The following is a 22,185-nucleotide window of genomic DNA, read 5'->3' as shown; positions in this document are numbered from 1 at the left end:
ATTCTCAAACTTGGGGACAAAATCACTTTGTGGACATTAGTAAAAATGGAGCCTGTTGGTTACCGGTGACATTCTGGGAGAAAATGATATACCAACTCTTACCAGCCAGACACATCCCCCCACTCTGTATTTCACAACTTCTACATTCTTGTGCCGACTTTCTCACCCTCTGACTGTTCCCGTTCACTCACTGATCACATAACCTGGTTACATAGGTCAGATCCTTATACCCACAGCTCAATATTCTCCTTCTGTCCTTCCTGCTCTACTCCGACTTCAACAGTGACTCTGTTTCTCTCCTCATAGAAGCCGCACGACCTGCGCTTCCAGCGCTTTCTTCTAGTTTCAATCTCACACCCTCCGCTGACGTCGTTCTCCGTGAGAAGGGGATCCAGTCTGCTGAGTTTCCCAGGAAGGTTGTCCGGTGGTGGCGGAGGAACAGGAGCGGGGGAACAGTTTTCTACAGCTCCTGTGTGTCGGGGGAAGGTGTTGGGCGAGCACCTGTTTCCGGTTTTCCGGGCCACCGGTAGGTTTTGTGATGGGGCCGGCCGGTAAGGAGGGGTGGTCGCAGGGACGGGGAGAGGGGAGTGAGGAGGGGCGGGCACTGTTACCGGGGAGGGTGAGGAGGGGCGGGTACGATTAGCAGGCAGGGAGGGAGGGTGAGGGGCGGCACGGTTAGCGGACAGGGAGGGAGGGTGAGGAGGGGCGGGCACGGTTACCGGGGAGGGAGAGTGAGGAGGGGCGGGCACGGTTACCGGGGAGGGAGAGTGAGGAAGGGCAGCCACGGTTACCGGGGAGGGTGAGGAGGGGCGGGTACGATTAGCAGGGAGGGAGGGTGAGGGGCGGCACGGTTAGCGGACAGGGAGGGAGGGTGAGGAGGGGCGGGCACAGTTACCGGGGAGGTAGGAAGAGGAGGGGCGTACACGGTTAGCGGGGAGGGAAAATGAAGAGGGGTAGGCACAGTTATCAGGGAGGGAGGATGAGGAGGGGCAGGCACGGTTACCGGGGAGGGAAGATGAGGGACGGGTACGGTTACCAGATAGGAAAGATGAGGGGCGGCACGCTTAGTGGGGAGGGAGGGTGAGGAGGGGCGGGCACGGTTACCGAGGAGGGAAGATGAGGGGCGGGCACGGTTACCGAGGAGGGAAGATGAGGGGCAGGCACGGTTACCAGATAGGGAAGATGAGGGGCGGGCACGGTTACCAGATAGGGATGATGAGGGGCGGGCACGGTTACCAGATAGGGAAGATGAGAGGCGGGCACGGTTACCAGATAGGGAAGATGAGGGGTGGGCACGGTTACCAGATAGGAAAGATGAGGGGTGGGCACAGTTACCGGGGAGGGAGGATGAAGGGTGGGCACGGTCACTGGGGAGGGAGGGTGAGGAGGGGTGGTCATGGTTCCCGGGTGGGTGAGGAAGGGTGGGCACGGTTACCGGGAAGGTAAAAAGGGTGAGGAAGGAGGGGAGAGGCAGACACGAGGCCATGACAAGGAGGAGCTCCGGGATGTTGGCCAGCTATCTGCTGCAGGTGCTGGCAACAGGATTAATCCCACCACCATCCTGCCTGTGTGACTGGACCCTCCCTTGTACCTCTTGAAGCTTCTGCCTCAGTTCAGGCCTGCTCAGTGGATCAAAAAATTTTCCTCCACGGATGCCTTCTGACCCACTGAGTTGCTCTGGCCTTTTCACAAGTTTACGGCATTGCAGAATCTCTTGTGTTGCCACGACTTGAAGAATTTGATAGGGAGAGGCTAAGCACATTGTGACTTTGTTTCTTGCAGCTTAGGGAACTGACGGATGATCTGTTGGAGGTGTGTAAAATCACAAGGGGCATATGGTGAATGAACTCAAGTCTTTCCTTCGGAGTTAGGAAATCAAGAAAGAGAAGGCATAGATTTAAGGTTTAGGGTTCACAACCTCTTTTTATGCCATTGACCAACACAATTAAGCAAGGGGTCCCAGGTTGGGAAGCCCTGAATTAAGGAAGTTGGGGGCAACTTCTGTATCCAGAGAGCGATGGATATATGGAACAAGCAGCCAGAGGAAGTGGTGCAGGGAGGTACAATTACAACATTTAAATTTGGATAAGCATTTAGGAAAGGGATATGGGCTAACTTAGATGAGTATCATGAATGGGTTGGGCCAATAAGACTATATATGTGCTATATTACTCTGACTCCACATATTATCTCTGGAACTCAGGAATAGGCCCTTCAGCCACCTACATCCGCACCAACCATGATGCCAAATGAACTTGATGCCATCAGAATGCATGTGGTCCATATCTCTCCAATCTTTGTCTGTTCAGATGTCTGTCTAAATGGATCTTAAACATCACTGTCATATGTGGATTTTAACTGCATTAATTGGGACAGTAAGAGCAATGAGTAGAGAGGCAAAGATTGCTAAAAAGCATTTAGAAGATTTTTAATCATTGTGCAGGAAGACAAATGTCTCTCCCAGGGTGCAGTGATGTATTTGCTTGGAATCATAATATTAAAGGTGGAGTTGTAGTTAATAAAATATAATCTGATGTAAGTGTTTTTACTATACAGGTGCTCCAGAAATTAATGTAGGCCCAGGGATATGTCATCCACTGTATACCTGTTACAGTGGTATGCTAATTGCCTTGGGCCAAAGTTGTCTGAATGCTCAATGAGGAGGAAACATTGTTAACAATCTCTAACAGCTGAGGAGCAGTCAAAATGGCTGGGAGGTGGATAGATAACTCTGGGACAAAGGCCACAAGTAACGGCTTTGTGGATGCTACACGGACATGAGGCAACTTGGGGATCACTGACAACCACATAATTAGTCCTCTTTGCAGTGGTCGGTGAGCCAGACTTCACTGATTTGGATGAATTTGGCTGTCCCTTTTGTTATAGAACTGTTCTGTATTTGTGGTACAATATTGTTCATCAGCCTTGGATCAGTTAAATGGAAGCGAGTGCAGAAATGGGATGGAGAAAGACTGAGGAAAAATGGTCAATTGCACAGGTGCTGCTTTAGTTTCCAGGTGCCTCCTGTTGAACAGGTGCTATGTCATGTATAGGAGGCATAAATGGGTATTTTCAATAAGGAAGTTGCCTTCCATTTTATTGGTACTTCCTTGTTTGTGAATCATTCTTTTATTGAGTACACCTGTAGAATGTTGAACTGAAAGCTCAGGAGTTACAGGCACAAAGAGACCTTTGTGCTTTGTGCATCGGAATCAGGTTTAATATCACCGGGATACCTCTTAAAATGAGTTAACTTTATAGAAGCAGTACAATGAAATAAATGATAAATATAGAGAAGAAAAATGAATTACAGTAAATATATATATTTGTCTATAAAATAGTTAAAATAAGTAGTGCGAAAGAAAACAAATAAAAAAAAGTAGTGAGGTGGTCATGGGTTCAATGTTCATTTAGAAATCGGATGACGGGTAGAAGCTGTTCCTGAATTGCTGAGTGCATGCCTTCAGGCTTCTGTATCTCCTTCCCAATAGTTACAATGTGAAGAAGGCATGTCCTGCATGGTGGAGATCTTTAATGATGGACATCACCTTCCTAAGGCACCACTTCTTGGATACTACGGAGGCTAGTACCCATGATGGAGCTAACTAATTTTACAACTTTTTGCAACTTACTTTGACCCTGTGCAGTAGTCCCCTACCCCACGCATACCAGACAGTAATGCAGCCAATCAGAATGCTCTCCATGGTACATTTGTAGAAGTTTTTGAGTGTTTTAGTTGACAAACCAAATCTCAAATTCCTAATGAAATATAGCCACAGTCTTGCCTTCTTTATAGCTGCATTAATATGTTGCAAACAGATTAGATCCTCAGAGATATTGACACCTAGGAACTTGAAACAGCTCACTCGCTTCACTTCTGATCCCTCTGAGGATTGGTTTGTGTTCCCTTGTCTTACTCTTACTGAAGTCCACAACCAGTTCTTTGGTGTTGCTGACATTGAGTGCAAGTTTGTTGCTGCAACACCATTAACTAACTAATCTTGCTCTTGTACATTCTTTCATCACCATCTGAAATTCTGCCAACAATGGTTGTATCTTCAGCAAATTTATAGAAAGCATTTGAGCTATGCCTAGCCACGCAGTCATAGGTGTAGAGACAGTATAACAGTGGGCAAATCATCCCTGTGGTGCGCCACTGCTGATTGTAATCGAGGTGAAGAAATTAATTCCAATCTGCACAGATTATCTCTGGTTAGAAAGTCAAGAATCCAGTTGCAGAGGGAGGTCACTGAGGCCTAGGTTCTTTAGCTTTTCAATCAGGACTGTAAGAATGGTGGTGTTACATGCTGAGCTACAGTCAATAAACAGCATCCTGAGATAGGTATTTGCATTGTCCAGGTGAACCAAGGCCGTGTGGATAGCCATTGAGATCATGTCTGCTGTAGACCTATTGTGGCAATAGGCAAATCGTAGTGGGTCTAGGTCTTTGTTGAAGCAGTTGTTGATTCTCGAAGCATTTCATCAACGTATACGTGAGTGACTGGACAATAGTTGTTAAGGTAGCTCATGCTGCTCTTGGGCACTGGTATAATTGTTGCCCTTTTGAAGCAGGTGGAAACTTGGTTAGCAAAACAATAAAAGATTTCAGGAATAGAACTGTAGAAGGAGAAGTCTGATTTTTTTCCTTATTTTGTGAATAGTCATGAACATTTAAGGAAGCATAGAAACAGGTAAAAGAACATTGTAGGTAATGTGGTTTTAATCTGTGGTATGAACTGTCTGAATTTTCTAAAGCTAGGGTTAGGGTTTGCAGGTGCAGGTGAAAATCCAAGAATCAGACAGTTGACCTTTTGGGTCTCTGATGAAGGGTCTCAACTGGACATGTCAACTGTTTACTCTTTTCAATAGATGCTGCCTGGCCTGCTGAGTTCCTCCAGCATTTTGTGTGTGGTGCTCATCTTAATTTTCTCTTGGTTATGCTTTCTGAAAAAGCAGTCTGACGTCTTGGATCAGCCATATGTTGGTAACACTGGACCACAAATTTTTTCAAAAGTTTTGCTTCCTCAGAATTTTTTTGTTTATTATAGACTGCTTGAAGATGAACACAAATATAATTACTTGTATCACGTAGGAATTTGGAGAAACAACAAATTAACTTTTATTGAATATAATGTGTTTAATTGCATAATGGTGCTGATGCTTTGCAATAGTTAAGCTGTTAAAAATATTTTGTTAATGATTTTCATTTGTACTTAGTGTCTGAGGCTTCTCACTTAAGAGTCCAACAATAATTCGCCAGCATTGATGGATTCCAGTTGCCCTGGTATCTTTTCTCCATGACCACAATGTCCTGGTGAAACCTTTCACCATGCTCGTCATTAACAGCACCAAGATTTGCAGGGAAGAAGCCTAAATGGGAATGCAGAAAATGAATCTTTAGTGACATGTTGCATTTCTTGATCTTATATGCTTGAAGAATGCTTTCATCCAGCTGCATGTAGTTTGGTGCTCTGTAGATGCTGAGAAAAATTTCAACAACTTCCTTGAATGCCTTCCATGTGATTTTCTCCGGTCCCACTAGAAATTCTTCAAATTGCCTGTCATTGATGACCTGTTTGATTTGTGGACCAACAAAAATGCTTTCCTTAATCTTGGTATCAATTATTCTGGGAAGCATCTGTCTCAAATATCAAAATCCTTGACAGAAAATTTTGTGCCTGGTGATAGCAAATTTCATGCTTGCAGTCCTGAACCCAATAATTATTACTAAAACCTGTCCTGCTGTGCAGCAGCTGCACCGCCTAAGCATGCCGGACAAGATAGGAAATTTTCCAGCTTACATTGTAGGCAACATTTTAATGGACTTGAATTATGAATTGAAATAATAAACATTAGTTTGATTTTTAAAAAGTGGTGCGTGATAGGGAAATTTCATGGTGATTTTCATTATCAGTAGCCCAAAATTCATAAGATACACCTAAAGGTATTCAGGAAACAAAATCTTTGTTGGCCAGTGTAATGTAAAGATATCTGAGTATTTACATTGTGTGACTAGAATAACCTTTATTTTACAGATGCTGCTCAATGCTTCTGGGATAATGGATTGCTGACACTTTAAGACTCCAGATGAGGGGCAAAACTGCAAAGAGTGGCCTGTGGTAAGTTCAGAATAAAATCAGAAAATGCTGAAAACACTCAGCAGGTCAGGTAGTATCTGTGCAGGTAGATACACCTGGACCAGATGGTGTACACCCCAGTGTTCTGAAAGAGGTAGCTGAAGAGATCGTGGAGGCATTAGTAATGAATTTCCAAGAATTGCCGGTAATAGATTCTGAAATGGTTCCAGAAGACTGGAAAATTGCAAATATCACTCCACTCTTCAAGAAGGGGGAGAGACAAGAAGGGAAACTATAGGCCAGTTTACCTGACCTCAGTGGTTGGGAATATGTTGGAGTCAATTATTAAGGATGAGGTCTCATGGTACTTGGAGGCACATGATAAAGTAGGCCTTAGCATGGTTTCCTCAAGGAAAATCTTGCTTGAAAAATCTGTTGGAATTCTTTGGAGAAATAACAAGCAGGATAGACAATGGGGAATCAGTTGATGTTGGGCACTTAGATTTTCAGAAGGCCATGGACAAGGTGCCACATATGAGGCTGCTGAACAAGCTACGAGCCTATGGTATTACAGGAAAGATTCTAACATGGATAAAGCAGTGGCTGATTGGCAGGAGGCAAAGAGTTTTCTGGCTGGCTACCAGTGACTAGTAGAGTTCACAGGGGTCTGTGTTGGGAACAATTCTTTTTACATTATATGTCAATGATTTGGATGATGGAATTCATGGCTTTGTTGCAAAGTTTGCAAATGATATTAAGTTAGGTGGAGGGGCAGGTAGTTTTGAGGAAGTAGAGAGGCTACAGAAGGACTTAGTTTATGAGAATGGGCAAATAAATGGCAGATGGAATACAGTGTCGGGAAGTGTACAGTCATGCACTTTGGTAGAAGAAATGAAAGGGTTGACTATTTTCTAAATGGAGAGGTTAATTTGCAGGTTGAGTGGTGAGGAAGGCAAATGCAATGTTAGCATTAATTTCAAGAGGACTAGAATATAAAAACAAGAATGTAATGTTGGGACTTTATAAAGCACTAATAAGGCCTCATTTGGAGTATTATGAGCAGATTTGGGCCCCTTATCTTAAAAAGGATATGCTGAAACTGGAGAGGGTTCAAAGGAGATTCATGAAAATGATTCCAGGATTGAATGGCTTGTCATATGAAAAACATTTGATGGCTCTGGCCCAGTACTTGCTGGAATTCAGAGGATTGAGGGGTGACCTCATTGAAACCTACAGAATTGTGAAAGACCTTAAGAGAGTGAATGTGGAGAGGATATTTCCTCTGATGGGAGAGTCTGCGGCAAGAGGATACTGTCTCAGAATAGACAAGTGTTCTTTTAGAACAGATGAGGAATTTCTTTAGCCAGAGTGTGATTAATCTGTGGAATTCTTTACTACAGGCAGCTGTGGAGGCCATGTCTTTATGTATATTTAAAGCAGAGTTTGATTGGTCAGGATTATAAGGGATATGGGGAGAAAGCAGGAAATTGGAACTGAGAGGAAAATTAGGTTGGTCATAATGAAATGGCGGAGCAGACTCAATGGGCCAAATGGCCTAATTCTGCCCCTATGTCTTATGGTCTAAATGCATAATGGCTTTTGATCAGAACTGGGAAAGTTCTAAATCAGGTATATTTTAATTGTAGAGAAGGGTGGTGAGAACAGAGAAAATATTTATCATGAGGTTGATACCAAGAAAAAAGAGTTTTGGAGTTGAAGTGTGATTTTTCATTATACACCTGTTAAAATCTGCTTTGAAGCCGATATATCAAATCCTTGCAATCAATAGTGATGAGTTGATATGGTATGGCTTCAGTTTGTTAGCTTTTGGATTACTATCTCCCTCCAATACTCATATAGATCGTAGCTTCTAATAACTTTTAACCATTAAAACCTGAACAACTATCTTCCATTGTAACAATAACATATACAGTGCATTCCAGTTAATTACAACACATTGGGACCAGTACATTTTGGCCCAATTAAGCAGTTGCCCCAATTAGCTAAAGCTCATGGAAGTGTGTGGCCTCCGTCGATCGTGGTCGACCATGGGTACTGCGCCTGGTCACTGGTTTGTCAAGCAGCGTCGCCTGTGGCTATTGAGGAAGCTGGCGTGGCCTCCAGGGCGCAAGCCAGGGCAGAGTTGATATGGAGATCCGTCTGCTGCCCATGCAGTGGGACACCCCTCTCTATGCTGATGACAGGTCCAAAGGAATGACAAAAGTTGATACAGTTTGGCGCCAGCAGCATCGCAGGAGTTGCTGTGCCAGTGCCGGGTACAGCAGTCAGCTGCCTTAAGGACTCTGACTCCAGATTTTTCCTCGGGATTTACTCCCAAAGCCTTTCCCATGAGTGGGTATAGCTGCAAAGCAGCAGAGGTTTGAAATAGGAGTTTTCCCTCTCCTAGATGAGCTATCATCCATGGTTAATGAGCCCCATCTGCCCGGAGTAACTGGTTGGAGGGCACCAGTGGCCCACCTTTGCCCCTTTTCCTGTCAGTGAGAACAGCTCCGCCAGGCATAAGAACTATGCCACGTGTGAAGGTCAGGAGTTGGACTTGGTTGTCAGAGGCTGTTTGAGACGCACACCATGAAGAGCATTTGTTTAGCAGTGGGAGTTCAACCCTACTACCACCCTTCGGCTATGACTACTTTTGGAGCCGGAAGTCATTAAAAAGGTATAAAAAAGATAAACTACTGTTTGATTAGAAAATTATGTATTTAAATGAAATACAGAACAAATTAGAACACTCAATTCAGTACTATAAAACTGTATATTTGTTCCGAATACTACTGACGAAAGAATTCATCCGTGTCCTTTGACTGCAACTGAACAAAATCAGTGCAGCCACCTAGTGCAGTTAAACCACTGCCTTGATACAATGCTATCAACGGTTGCAACCTCCAAATCTTCATTTTCATTCTAACATTTAAGATGTTACCTTCAAAGTAGAAACTATGAAGAACTTGATACCTTCAAATTCTTCATAGTTTCTAACTTGTTGAAGTAGTGAAATAGGTGCATCCAGCTGCAGCTCCTATCAGACCGAGTTAAGGAATTGGAGCAGGAGCTGGATGAACTACGGATCATTCGGGAGGCAGAGATAGATAAGAGTTATCGGGAGGCAGTCACACCAAAAAGACAGGAGGTAGGCAAATGGGTGACAGTCAAGAGAGGCAGTGGGAACAGACAGAGAGAGAAGAGCACCCCTGTGGCCGTTCCCATCAAAAATAAGTATACCGTTTTGGATACTGTTGGTGGAGATGACCTACCAGGAACAAGCTGCAGTGGTCCTGTCTCTGGCACTGAGGTTGGACCCTTGACTAGGAAGGGGAGGAGGGAAGAGAAGAGAGCGGTATTGATAGGGGATTCTATAGTCAGGGGGGCGGATAGGAGATTTTGTGGGGAAAATCGGGAGTCTCGGATGGTATGTTGCTTCCCTGGTGCCGGGGTCCGAGACATCTCAGGTCGGGTGCAGGTTATTCTCGAGAGGGAGGGCAAGAATCCAGATGTTGTGGTCCATGTAGGGACCAATGACGTGGGTAGGATGAGTGAGGGGGTCCTGCGTAGGGAGTTCAGGGAGTTAGGTGCGAAGCTGAAGAGCAGGACCTCCAGGGTAACAATCTCAGGATTGCTACCTGTGCCACGTGCGAGTGAGGCAAGGAACAGAAGGATTATAAAGATTAATACGTGGCTGAGAGGATGGTGCAGGAGGAAGGGCTTCAGGTTTGTAGATAATTGGGCTTTGTTCCAGGGAAGGTGGGATCTGTTCCGAAGGGACGGTTTACACCTGAACTGGAGCGGTACTAACATTCTTGCAGGGAAGTTTGCTAGTGCTTCTCGGGGGGTTTAAACTAAATTTGCAGGGGGCAGGGATCCAGAATGTGAGAGAGGATAGCGAGAGGAAGAATAAAGGACAGGTGGGGACTACACAGTTCCGGAATATTAAGTGTGTAGTAGAGGAAGGTGGGGCGGAACAAGTGATAAGGAGGACTCATGTACAGAGGGATGGTCTGACGGAACATGGAGTTAAATGTGTTGAAAGAATAAGTAAATTTAGGAAGGACAACAAAATTCTAGGGGCGTATAGCCCGATGGGAGTCCGGGGAGCTGGGTTAAGCACAATAGGCAGCGATTCAAACAGAGAGAGGAGAAATGGGCTAAAAATTCTATATCTGAATGCACGAAGTGTTAGAAATAAGGCGGATGAGCTTGAAGCCTAGGTGCGAATGGGTAACTATGATGTTGTTGGGATAACGGAGACATGGCTGCAGGGAGATCAGACCTGGGATATGAATGTACAAGGGTATACGTGCTATCGTAGGGACAGAAATGTGGGCAGAGGGGGTGGGGTGGCCCTGTTGGTGAGGAATGAGATTCAGTCCTTTGCAAGGGTATAGGAGAAGTATACTCCTATACTCCTAGGATCAGGAGAAGTAGAGTCTGTGTGGATAGAACTGAGGAACAGTAAGGGCAAAAGGACCCAAATGGGTGTTGTCTACAGGCCACCAAACAGTAGCATGGCTATTGGGTGCAAGTTGAATAGGGAGTTAACATTGGCATGTGGCAAAGGTAATGTCGCAGTAGTTATGGGGGATTTCAACATGCAGGTGAACTGGGAGAATCAGGTTGGTGCTGGACCACAGGATAGGGAGTTTGTATGCATTGGGATGCATTCTTGGAACAGCTTGTACGAGAGCTGACCAGGGACAAGACTATTCTGGATTTAGTGTTATGTAATGAACAGGATTTGATAAGCGATCTTGCAGTAAAGGAGCCATTAGGAGGTAGTGATCACAATATGATAAGCTTTTATCTGCAATTTGAGAAGGATAAGGGCAGCTCGGAGGTGTCAGTGTTGCAGATGAACAGGGGAAACTATGGAGCCATGAGGGAGGAGCTGGCCAAAGTTGACTGGACGGATAGCCTAGCAGAAAAGACAGTGGAACAGCAATGGCAGGTATTCTTGGGAATAATGCACAAGGTGCAAAATCAGTTCATCCCCCAGAGAAGGAAGGATTCAAAGGGGGGGAAAGGGGCCACAGTGGTTGACAAAGGAAGTCAGAGATTGCATAGCATTAAAAAAAAGGAAATATGACAGAGCTAAGGTGAGTGGGAGGACAGATGATTGGGAAGTGTTTAAGGAACAACAGAACTTAACTAAAAAGACAATACAGGGAGAAAAAATGAGGTACGAACGCAAGCTAGCCAGGAATATAAAGGAAGATAGCAAAAGCTTTTTTAGGTATGTGAAGAGAAAGAAGATAGTTAAGAACAACGTTGGGCCCTTGAAGAATGAATTGGGTGAAATTGTTATGGGAAACAGAGAAATGGCAGAAGAATTTAATGAGTACTTTAGATCTGTTTTCACTAAGGAAGACACAAGCAATCTCCCAGATGTATGGATGGGCCAAGGACATAGGGTAGCAGAGGAAATGAAACAGATTGACATTCGGAAAGAAACGGTGATGAGAAGACTGATGGGACTGAAGGCTGACAAATCCCCAGGTCCAGATGGTCTGCACCCTAGGGTACTAAAGGAGGTGGCCCTGGAAATTGCGGATGCATTGGTAATCATTTTCCAATGTTCCTTAGATTCAGGATCAGTCCCTGAGGATTGGAGAATGGCTAATGTTATACCACTTTTTAAGAAAGGAGGGAGGGAGAAAACAGAGAACTATCGACCTGTCAGCCTGACATCGGTGGTGGGGAAGATGCTAGAGTCCATTATTAAAGATGAAATAGTGGCATATCTAGATAGCAGTGATAGGATTGGGCCGAGCCAGCATGGATTTACCAAGGGTAAATCATGCTTGACTAATCTGTTGGAGTCTTTCGAGGATGTAACCAGGAAGTTAGACGGGGGAGATCCAGTGGATGTAGTGTACCTCGATTTTCAGAAGGCATTTGATAAGGTCCCACATAGAAGATTGGTGGGTAAAATCAAAGCTCAGGGCATCGGGGGGAAGGCATTGACATGGATAGAAAACTGGTTGGCAGATAGAAAGCAAAGGGTAGCGGTGAATGGGTGTTTCTCGGAATGGCAGGTGGTGACTAGTGGGGTGCCACAAGGCTCGGTATTGGGACCACAGCTGTTTACCATTTACGTTAACGATTTGGATGAAGGCATAGAAAATAACATCAGCAAATTTGCTGATGATACTAAGCTGGGTGGCAGTGTGACATGTGATGAGGATGTTATGAGAATTCAGGGTGACTTGGATAGGCTGGGTGAGTGGGCAGATACTTGGCAGATGGCGTTTAATGTGAATAAGTGTGAGGTTATCCACTTTGGGAGTAAGAACAGGAAGGCAGATTATTATCTGAACGGTGTAGAGTTGGGTAAGGGAGAAATAAAAAGAGATCTCTGAGTCCTTGTTCATCAGTCACTGAAGGTGAATAAGCAAGTGCAGCAGGCAGTGAAGAAGGCTAATGGAATGTTGGCTTTTATTACAAAGGGAATTGAGTACAAGAGCAAGGAAATCCTCTTGCATTTGTACAGAGCCCTGGTGAGACCACACCTGGAGTATTGTGTACAGTTTTGGTCTCCAGGGTTAAGGAAGGACATCCTGGCTGTAGAGGAAGTGCAGCGTAGATTCACGAGGTTAATTCCTGGGATGTCTGGACTGTCTTAAGCAGAGAGGTTAGAGAGACTGGGCTTGTACACGCTGGAATTAAGGAGATTGAGAGGGGATCTGATTGAAACATATAAGATTATTAAGGGATTGGACAAGATAGAGGCTGGAAAAATGTTCCAGATGCTGGGAGAGTCCAGTACCAGAGGGCATGGTTTGAGAATAAGGGGTAGGTCATTTAGGACAGAGTTAAGGAAAAACTTCTTCTCCCAGAGAGTTGTGGGGGTCTGGAATGCACTGCCTTGGAAGGTAGTGGAGGCCAATTCTCTGGATGCTTTCAAGAAGGAGCTAGATAGGTATCTTATGGATAGGGGAATCAAGGGATATGGGGACAAGGCAGGAACCGGGTATTGATAGTAATTGATCAGCCATGATCTCAAAATGGCGGTGCAGGCTCGAAGGGCCGAATGGTCTACTTCTGCACCTATTGTCTATTTTCACTGCTGGCCATTTCTTGCAACTCCAAGCCTGAATGTTTGAAACCACAGTGAGTAAAACAGTTCTGAATTGTCTTGCTGCTTATTTCTCACCAACTAAAAGTGACAAAGATCACTGCTTTTTGAACACAAACATATACAACTGTCGCTATTTAAAATTTGTTTGCCCCTATCTGTTTGTGTTGTGGCTTAACTGCTGCACAAGTGCATGCGACTAACGCTAGTTAGAAACTGTTTGGCAACAGTCTCTGGTCCCAATTAAACAGTGCCCCAAATAAAGAAAGTGAATCCCTGATATTTTCTCGATTTAGTTTTTGTTCTTTGAGTTGTCACAAATAAGCAGCTGCCACGATTCACTGATGGCCCTATTAACCATAATGCACTGTATTTCCTGATTATAAACTTAGTAACGTATCCCCTCATCATAACATCAAGAACTTCATTATTTCCCCCTTACCATGTAACCAACTAAAATTTCCCCACCATCAGACTCCATAACTGTCATCTCCAGACTATATTATGGGATCACTGTATGCTCATAATGTTCTCAAGGACTAATATCTTCCCTTCATTATTGCAGACTTAAAGCCTCAATCAAAACCACAATATTTCTCTATTATGATCTCAAAATCTAATAATAATTTTTAAAATTCTCCATCAAGAAGCAATATTTCCTTCCAACAGTCATTCTACATTAAATAGAATTAGAAATTATTTAAATCTGATATCCATCCCACAACATGAGAGAGTAAAAATCTTTGCGTTATGACTCTGTTGTAATGTACAGACATGTGAATTTATAAGTCTAATGGCTTGTAGAAAGAAGCTGTCCCATAGCCTGTTGGTCCTGGCTTTAATGCTGTGGTAGTATTTGCCAGACGGAAGCAGCTGAAACAGTTTATGGTTGGGGTGACTGGTGTCCCCGATGATCTTCCAGGCCTCCTTTCTGCACCTGCTGCAAATGTTCTCGATGGAGTGAAGTTCACATCAACAGGTGAACTGGGCTGTCCATACCACACTCTGCAGTGCCCAGCGATCAGGGTTGGTGCTTTTCCCATACCAGGTGGTGATACAGCCAGTCAGTATGCTCTCAGTGGTGCCCCTGTAGAAAGTCAGGGCCCATACCAAACTTCTTCAGTCGCCTGAGGTGGAAGAGATGCTATTGTGTTTTTTTTTTTGCCACAAAGTCACAATATCTCAACCTAAGTTACTCCTTATCAAAACTGGGAAAATAAATAATAAATTAGAATGAAGCAAATCTTGATGAACATAAGAACTAGGAACAGGAATTGGCCACCTGGCCCATCCAGCCTGCTCCGCCATTTAATAAGATCATGGCTGATTTGACCATGAATTCAGTTTTACCTACCTGCCTTTTCTCCATAACCCTTAATTCCCTTGCTATGCAAAAGTTTATCTGTTTCTTAAATGTATTTAATGAGTTAGCCTCTGCTGCTTGTCAGTTGGTATCAGGCCAGTGTTTGATGTGTTAAAATTTTGATTATTCATTATGGTATGGCATACCCTTTTATGTGGTGTGACTGTATGCAGCGTATAGTAGCATTTACCATAGAACTGCAATCCTGCCTGGTTTTCTTTCAGATTTCCAGCATCTGCTGTTCTGGTTGATGACTTAACTGTAACCATTGCAAGGTACATGATGTTAATACCCTGCTGTTTTTACAGTCTAGTACTGTGCTATTGAGTCATTGTTCCATGTTTTGAATGCTATCTGAGTACGCCCTTGTCTGTCAACACTGGCAGGGTGTGCATAGGAGAAGACGTGACCCTGCCTCTTTTGCTCAGAGGGAGAATCCAACAGTGCCCTGTGTTGTTCTTGGGTGAATCACTGTACACCAAGATGACCTTGCCTTGGTTTGTGTTACAGAGTGTGTCGTGTACCTTTGAGTGTGATTGTATACTATATGGCTGTTACAATAAAGCAAGTGAGCTGCTGGCACTGATTATACAGGTACCCTACTCTGAGAGAACTGAATCGACACTGATTTAGACTTATGATTGCTTTACATTTTGTTGTGGCACGTGTTGAGTATAATTGGGACTGGAATCTAATGGGAGGATAGAAGGCTTGAGGTTTACATGCAATCAGTGACGACACCCGGTGAGTGAGTTCACTTGAAGTTTGCATGAAGAACAGAAAGACCCTCTTTATCCTTTCTGATGCAGGCATGGAATGAGTTTTTCCCCCTGAAGGCCAAGGAAAATGTGGTTTCTGGTGAGTCACCATGCAAGCTTGTAATAACAACCTGGTTAGCTAGAGGATGAGCCCATTTTGGAACTTTACTTGCCCAGCCTGTTCTGTGACTAAAGACTGAAGGCTTTTATTTAAGTATGTGTGGCTTTTGTACCCTTAAGTAAGCTGGGAGGACATCTATTTTTTTTCTTAAACACTTTGTTACGGCTTTTATCCCAGGCCCACCATTGTATGTTTGTTGCATTTTTATTAACTTTATTTGCAAAAGTCTTTACATTCAAATAGAATTCTTGCTGTCCAAGATGTACCTGAACTTCTGTGGTGTACACTGATCCTAGGAGGTTTCCAGTGATGCACTGCTCCCTCTCCAGGGTCATTCCAGTACATACATATTCTTGGAAGAGGGGCAGTCAGTCACCTTTGACGAGCCTTTCAACAGCCTGCTGACTGGACCTATGAAGGGCTCGTCAAAGGTGACTGACTGCCCCCTTCCAAGAATATGTCTGTATTGGAATGACCCTGGAGAGGGAGCAGTGAATCACTGGAGGACCCTCAACTGAAGTTCCCTGCTGCACTCTAACCAACGATCAAGGGAGATGGGCAAATTAACTAGAAACCAGGGTCAGTTCAGCCAGAATTTGAGGAGCAGCTCCTTCAAGTACTTGGGAAATGTACCCTTTCACTCTCCGTATAAATGTGGACTTTTCTAGCTGTAGAAATGGCAGGTGACTTAAGACTCCAATAACCAAATTAAAAGCCTCATGCAGCAGTCTCCACTCCAGGGCCATATTTTAAATGACTACTGTATAGATAAGTCATCCATTGGTGAGTTCCACTCATTACCAAATAGCAGAGTGGACTGCCACAGCAAGCCAATTGAATGGATGAGGGCGAGGAAGTGGAGAGTGCGCAGGAGCAGCTGTGTGGAAAACACACCTAATTACAGCATGAAATACATTACTGAGACTGCTTGTGTTGTGTAGTACTAGGTGGTACTCTACTTCAAAGGAAGGGCATCTCCATCTCATAAGAAATCTGTGTCCAGCATCCCATCTTGTAAACACTTTAGAGACCCTGCTCAGTTTCATGCCAAGCCTTGAGTACAGACATGACATTACTGTCATCATTCCAAGGGTGGTTTACAAATATGGTTCCATGGATGGTCATGTTTCACCAATTTATTGAAACACTTTGAAAATCAGTAAATTGGTTTCATATTGTCATGTACACTGAGGTACCGTGAAAAGCTTTGTGTTGTGTGCCATCCATGGAGATCAAGGGAAAACAACAGAATGTAGAATAATAAACACAAAGTACACTGCAGATGCTGTGGTCAAACCAACACGCTGGAGGAACTCAGCAGATCGGGCAGTATCCGTGGAAACGAGCAGTCAACATTTCAGGCCAAGACCCTTCATCAGGACTGAAGAGGGAGGGGGCAGGGGCCCTATAAAGAAGGTGGGGGGAGGGTGGGAAGGAGAAGGCTGGTAGGTGCCAGGTGAAAAACCAATAAGAGGAAAGATCAAGGGGTGGGGGAAGGGGAGCAGGGAGGGGATAGGCAGGAAAGGTTGGAGGAGCAACACCTCATATACCGTCTGGGTAGTCTCCAGCCCCTTGGCATGAACATTGAATTCTCCAACTTCTGGTAATTCCCTCCCTCTCCCTTCCCCCATCCCAGTTTCACTCTGCCTCCTCCAGCTGCCTATCACTCTCTCATGATTCAGCCTTCTACTACACATAGTGCTTTCCCCTTACATTCCTTCTTCACCTTTCCTGCCTATCCCCTCCCCCACCCCTTGATCTTTCCTCTGATTGGTTTTTCACCTCGCACCTACCAGCCTTCTTCCCACCCTGCCCCCTCCCTCTTCAGTCCTGATGAAGGGTCTTGGCCTGAAACGTTGACTGCTTGTTTCCGTGGATGCTGCCCGACCTGCTGAGTTCCTCCAGCGTGTTGTACATGTTGGTTAGAATGTAGAATAAAGAGTTACAGTTAGAGTAAGTGCAGTGCCAGTAGACAATAAGGTGCAAGGTCATAACGAGGTTGATTGTGAGTCCATCTTTTGTATAAGAGGTCCATTCAAAAGTTTGTAACAGCTGGTTAAAAGCTGTCCACAACTCTACACTTTCTAATCTGCTGAAGAAGTGACGGATGCTGTGGGAAGAGGGGAACTGATACTGCACTTAGATTTCCATTTGGCATTTGATGCAATTTCACATCAAATGCTTAATGCATAAAATAATAGCCCCTAGTGTTTAAAATAAGTGCTTTTGCATGGACAAAGGAATAGCTGATCAACAAGAAACTGGAGAGAAATAGAAATTTTACTGGTTGGTAAAGTGTGCTGTAGAAATGTGTTGGAGTTTCAACTGTTTGCATTTACATTGCTTGGTCACTTTATTAATTGCAGCTGTACACTTGTTAATGCAAATAACCAAGCAGTCAATCATGTGGCAGCAACTCAATGCATAAAAGCATGAATGGTCAAGAGGTTCAGTTGTTGTTCAGAAGAAACATCAGAATAGGGAAGAAATATGATCTAAGTGACTTTGACCATGATTGTTGGTGTCTGAGTATCTCAGAAACTGCTAATCTTGTGGGATTTTCATACACGGCAGACTGTAGGGCAGAGATTCCCAAGCTTTTTCATGCCATGGACCAATACCATTAAGCAAGGGGTCCATGGACCCCAGCTTGGAAATCCCTGCTGTAAAGTTTACAAAGAATGGTACAAAAATACCCAGTGAGTGACAGTTCTGTGGGCAAAACTACCTTGTTAATGAGCAACACACACAAAATACTGGTGGAACGCAGCAGGCCAAGCAGCATCTATAGGAAGAAGCACAGTCGACATTTCAGGGGGAGCCCCTTCCTCAGGACTAACTGAAAGAATAGCAAGAGATTTGAAAGTGGGAGGGGAGGTCCAAAATGATAGAAGACAGGAGGGGGAGGGATGAAGTAAAGAGCTCGAAAGTTGATTGGCAAAAGAGATACAGTTGGAGAAGGGAAAGGATCATGGGACGGGAGGCCAAGGGAGAAAAAGGGGGAGGCGAGCACCAGAGGAAGATGGAGAACAGGCAAGGAGTGATTGTGAGAGGGGCAGAGAGAGAAAAAAAGGCCGATAATAAATAAGGGATGGGGTAAGAAGGGGAGGAGGGGTATTAACGGAAGTTAGAGAAGTCAATGTTTATGCCATCAAGTTGGAGGCCACCCAGCCGCAATATAAGGTGGTGTTCCTCCAACCTGAGTGTGGCTTCATCTTGACAGTAGAGGCGGCCATGGATAGACATATCAGAATGGGAATGGGACGTGGAATTAAAATGTGTGGCCACTGGGAGATCCTGCTTTCCCTGGCGGACAGAGCGTGGGTGTTCAGCGAAACGGTCTCCCAGTCTGCGTCGGGTCTCACCAAGATATAGAAGGCCGCACCGGGAGCACCTGGTGTGATATACTAAGTATACTAAGGGATATACTGATATACAGTTATAATTAGTATAACTGATACACCAAGTATATCACACCAGGTGCTCCCGGTGCGGCCTTCTATATCTTGGTGAGACCCGACGCAGACTGGGAGACCGTTTCGCTGAACACCCACGCTCTGTCCGCCAGGGAAAGCAGGATCTCCCAGTGGCCACACATTTTAATTCCACGTCCCATTCCCATTCTGATATGTCTATCCATGGCCGCCTCTACTGTCAAAATGAAGCCACACTCAGGTTGGAGGAACACCACCTTCTATACCGGCTGGGTGGCATCCAACCTGATGGCATAAACATTGACTTCTCTAACTTCCGTTAATGCCCCTCCTCCCCTTCTTACCCCATCTCTGATATATTTAGTTCCCCCCCCCCTTTTTTTCTCTCTGCCCATCACTCTGCCTGTTCTCCATCTCCCTCTGGTGCTCCCATCCCATGATCCTTTCCCTTCTCCAACTGTATCCCTTTTGCCAATCAACTTTCGAGCTCTTGGCTTCATCCCTCCCCCTCCTGTCTTCTCCTATCATTTTGGATCTCCCCTCCCACTTTCAAATCTCTTACTATCCTTTCTTTCAGTTAGTCCTGAGGATGGGTCTCGGCCCGAAACATCGACTGTGCTTCTTCCTATAGATGCTGCCTGGCCTGCTGCATTCCACCAGCATTTTGTGTGTGTTGCTTGAATTTCCAGCATCTGAAGATTTCCTTGTGTTTGTGTTGTTAATGAGCAAGGTCAGAGGAGAATAGCCAGACTTTTTGAAGCTGACAGGAAGGTGAGAGTAATTGAATTAACCGCACAATAGTGGTGTGCATAACCTGTCAAACCTTGGAATGATTGTGCTACAGCAGTGCACCACCCAGCGTAGCTTTAACACAACACTATTACAGTTTGGGGCATTGGAGTTCAGTCCCAGCTACTCTGTACATCATAAAGCCATTGAAAAGTATATCACGGAAACAGGCCCTTCGGTCCATCTAGTCCATGCCAAACTATTTAAATTGCCTACTCCTATTGACCTACATCCAGACCATAGCTCTCCATACCCCTGCCATCCATGTACCTATCCAAACTTATCCTAAACGTTGAAATAGTGCTTGCATGCACCAGTTGTGCTGGCAGCTCGTTCTACACACTTGCCACCCTTGGAGTGAAGACATTTCCCCATATGTACCCCTTAAACTTTTCATTTTTCACCCTTAATGACCTCTAGTTGTAGTCTCACCCAACCTCAGAGGAAAAAGCCTGCCTGCATTTACCCTATCAAATTCCTCATAATTTTGTATACCACTATCAAATCTCCCCCTCAGTCTTCTACATTCCAAGGAATAAAGTCCTAACCTATTCAATCGTTACTTTTAATTCACGTCCTCTAGTCACAGCAACATCCTTGTAAATTTTTCTGTACTCTTTCAACCTTATTTGCATCTTTCCTGTAGGTAAGTGACCAAAACTACACACAATACTCCAAATTAGGCCTCACCAAGGTCTTATACAGCTTAAACATAACATCCCATCTCATGTACCCAGTAGTTTGATTTATGAAGGCCAATGTACTAAAAGTTTTATTTACGACCCCATCTACCTTTGATGATGCCATTTTCAATTAATTATGTACCTGTATTCCCAGATCCCTTTGTTCTTCCTCAGTGCTCTACCATCACCGTGTAAGACTTGCTATGGTTGGTTCTACTGAAGAGCAGCACTTTGCACTTGTCTGCATTAAGTTCCATCTGCCATTTTTCCAGCTGGTCCAGATCCTGCTGCAAGCGCTGTCCACTACATCCCCAATCTTGGTGTCATTGCAAATTTGCTGACACAGTAACCACATTATCATCTAGATCATTGATATAAATGACAAACAGCAAAGGATCCTTATTGCACTCCACTCATCACAGGCCTTCAATCAGAGAGGCAACCATCTACTACCATTCTCTGGCTCCTCCCATATATTTAATCCAATTTACTACCTCATCTTGAATGCCGAGCAACTGAACGTTTTTCACCAACCTCCTATACTGGACCTTGTCAAATGCCTCGTAAGACAACATTCACTGCCTTTACTTCAACTTTCCTGGTAATTTCCTCAAAAAAACTCCAGTCCTTTATAATACTTTACAATAAATTTCCCACTACTGATGTCAGGCACACCAGCCTATAATTTCCTGGTTTATTTTTAGAGCCTTTCTGAATCAGTGGAACAACATTAGTTATCCCACAATCTGCTGATCATCTGTCGCTAAGGATTTAAATATCGCTGCTTGGACCCTTGCAATTTGCCTCCCATAGGGTCCAAAGGAACACCTTGTTAGACCCTGAGGATTTATCCACCCTAACTTGCCTCAAGACAACAAACATCTTCTCCTCTGTAATCTGTATAGCGTCCAAATACAGATGCAAAAAGTCTATTTAAGATTTCCCCCGTCACTTTTGGCCCACACATAGATTACCATTCTGATCTTCCAGAGGACCAATTTTGTCCCTTGCAAACCTTTTGCTCTTAACATATCTTTAGAATCCCTTAAATTCTCCTTCACCTTGTCTGCTAGAGCAACCTCATGCCTTCTTTCAACCCTCCTGATCTCAAAGTGTTTTCTTGCATTTATACTCCATAAGCACCTCATTTATTCCTACTGCCTGCAACTACTATGCACCTCCTATTTTTTTCTTTGCCAGAGCCCCAATATCTCTTGAAGATCAAGTTTCCATAAACCTGTTATGTTATTCTGACAGGCACATACATGCTTTGTACTCTCAAAATTCCTCCCACTTACCAAGAAAACTGCCTGTCACAATCCACACTTGCCAAATCCTTTTTGATACCGTCAAAGTTGGCTTTTCTCCAATTTAGAATCTCAACCTGCAAACCAGACCTATTTTTCCATATTTACATGGAAACTAAGGCATAATGATCACTAGATGCAAAACGTTTCCCTACACAAACTTCTGTCACCTGCCCTGTCTCATTCCCTAACTGCAGATCAAGTATCCACTCTCATTGGGACTTCTGTGTACTGATGAACAAACTTTCCTGAACTCCAGAAAACCATAAGCTTTAGGAGCAGAATTAGGCCATATGTGATGTGAATCTAAGGTCCTATGGTAAAATGATCCCACCACACTTTTCAAAAATGAGTAGGGTAGGGTTCCCTTGGCTAGTGTTTAAATCCTCAACCTCCACTTAAACATAGCAACAAATTGCTTTTTCTGGCATCTTTATATGATTGGCTGCTACATTGTGAACATTACACTATGCTACATTTTAAAGTTTTTGACTGGATTTAAAATGCTTGGGCACATCCTGAGATCACAAAAGGCAAGATACTAACATGGATGTCTTTTGTAGACT

General features: G+C 44.2%; 1 protein-coding gene across 2 annotated transcripts in view; it reads left to right on the top strand.

The window, feature by feature from the left end:
* The first annotated feature begins 337 nt into the window (after positions 1 to 337).
* Positions 338 to 22,185, top strand: part of LOC140737308 (roquin-1-like) — a 151,515-nt gene continuing 129,667 nt past the window's right edge. The window contains exons 1-2 of one of the 2 annotated variants that reach the window (XM_073063731.1): positions 338 to 526; positions 6,036 to 6,119. The gene's annotated coding sequence lies outside the window, so the exon portion shown is untranslated. The other variant, XM_073063733.1, reaches the window with a different exon arrangement.

Source organism: Hemitrygon akajei, chromosome 12, assembly GCF_048418815.1.
Source record: "Hemitrygon akajei chromosome 12, sHemAka1.3, whole genome shotgun sequence".
NCBI classification, from domain to species: Eukaryota; Metazoa; Chordata; class Chondrichthyes; order Myliobatiformes; family Dasyatidae; genus Hemitrygon; species Hemitrygon akajei.
The sequence above is the reverse complement of the archived record's forward strand: the minus strand, read 5'-3'. Positions and strand labels throughout refer to the sequence as shown.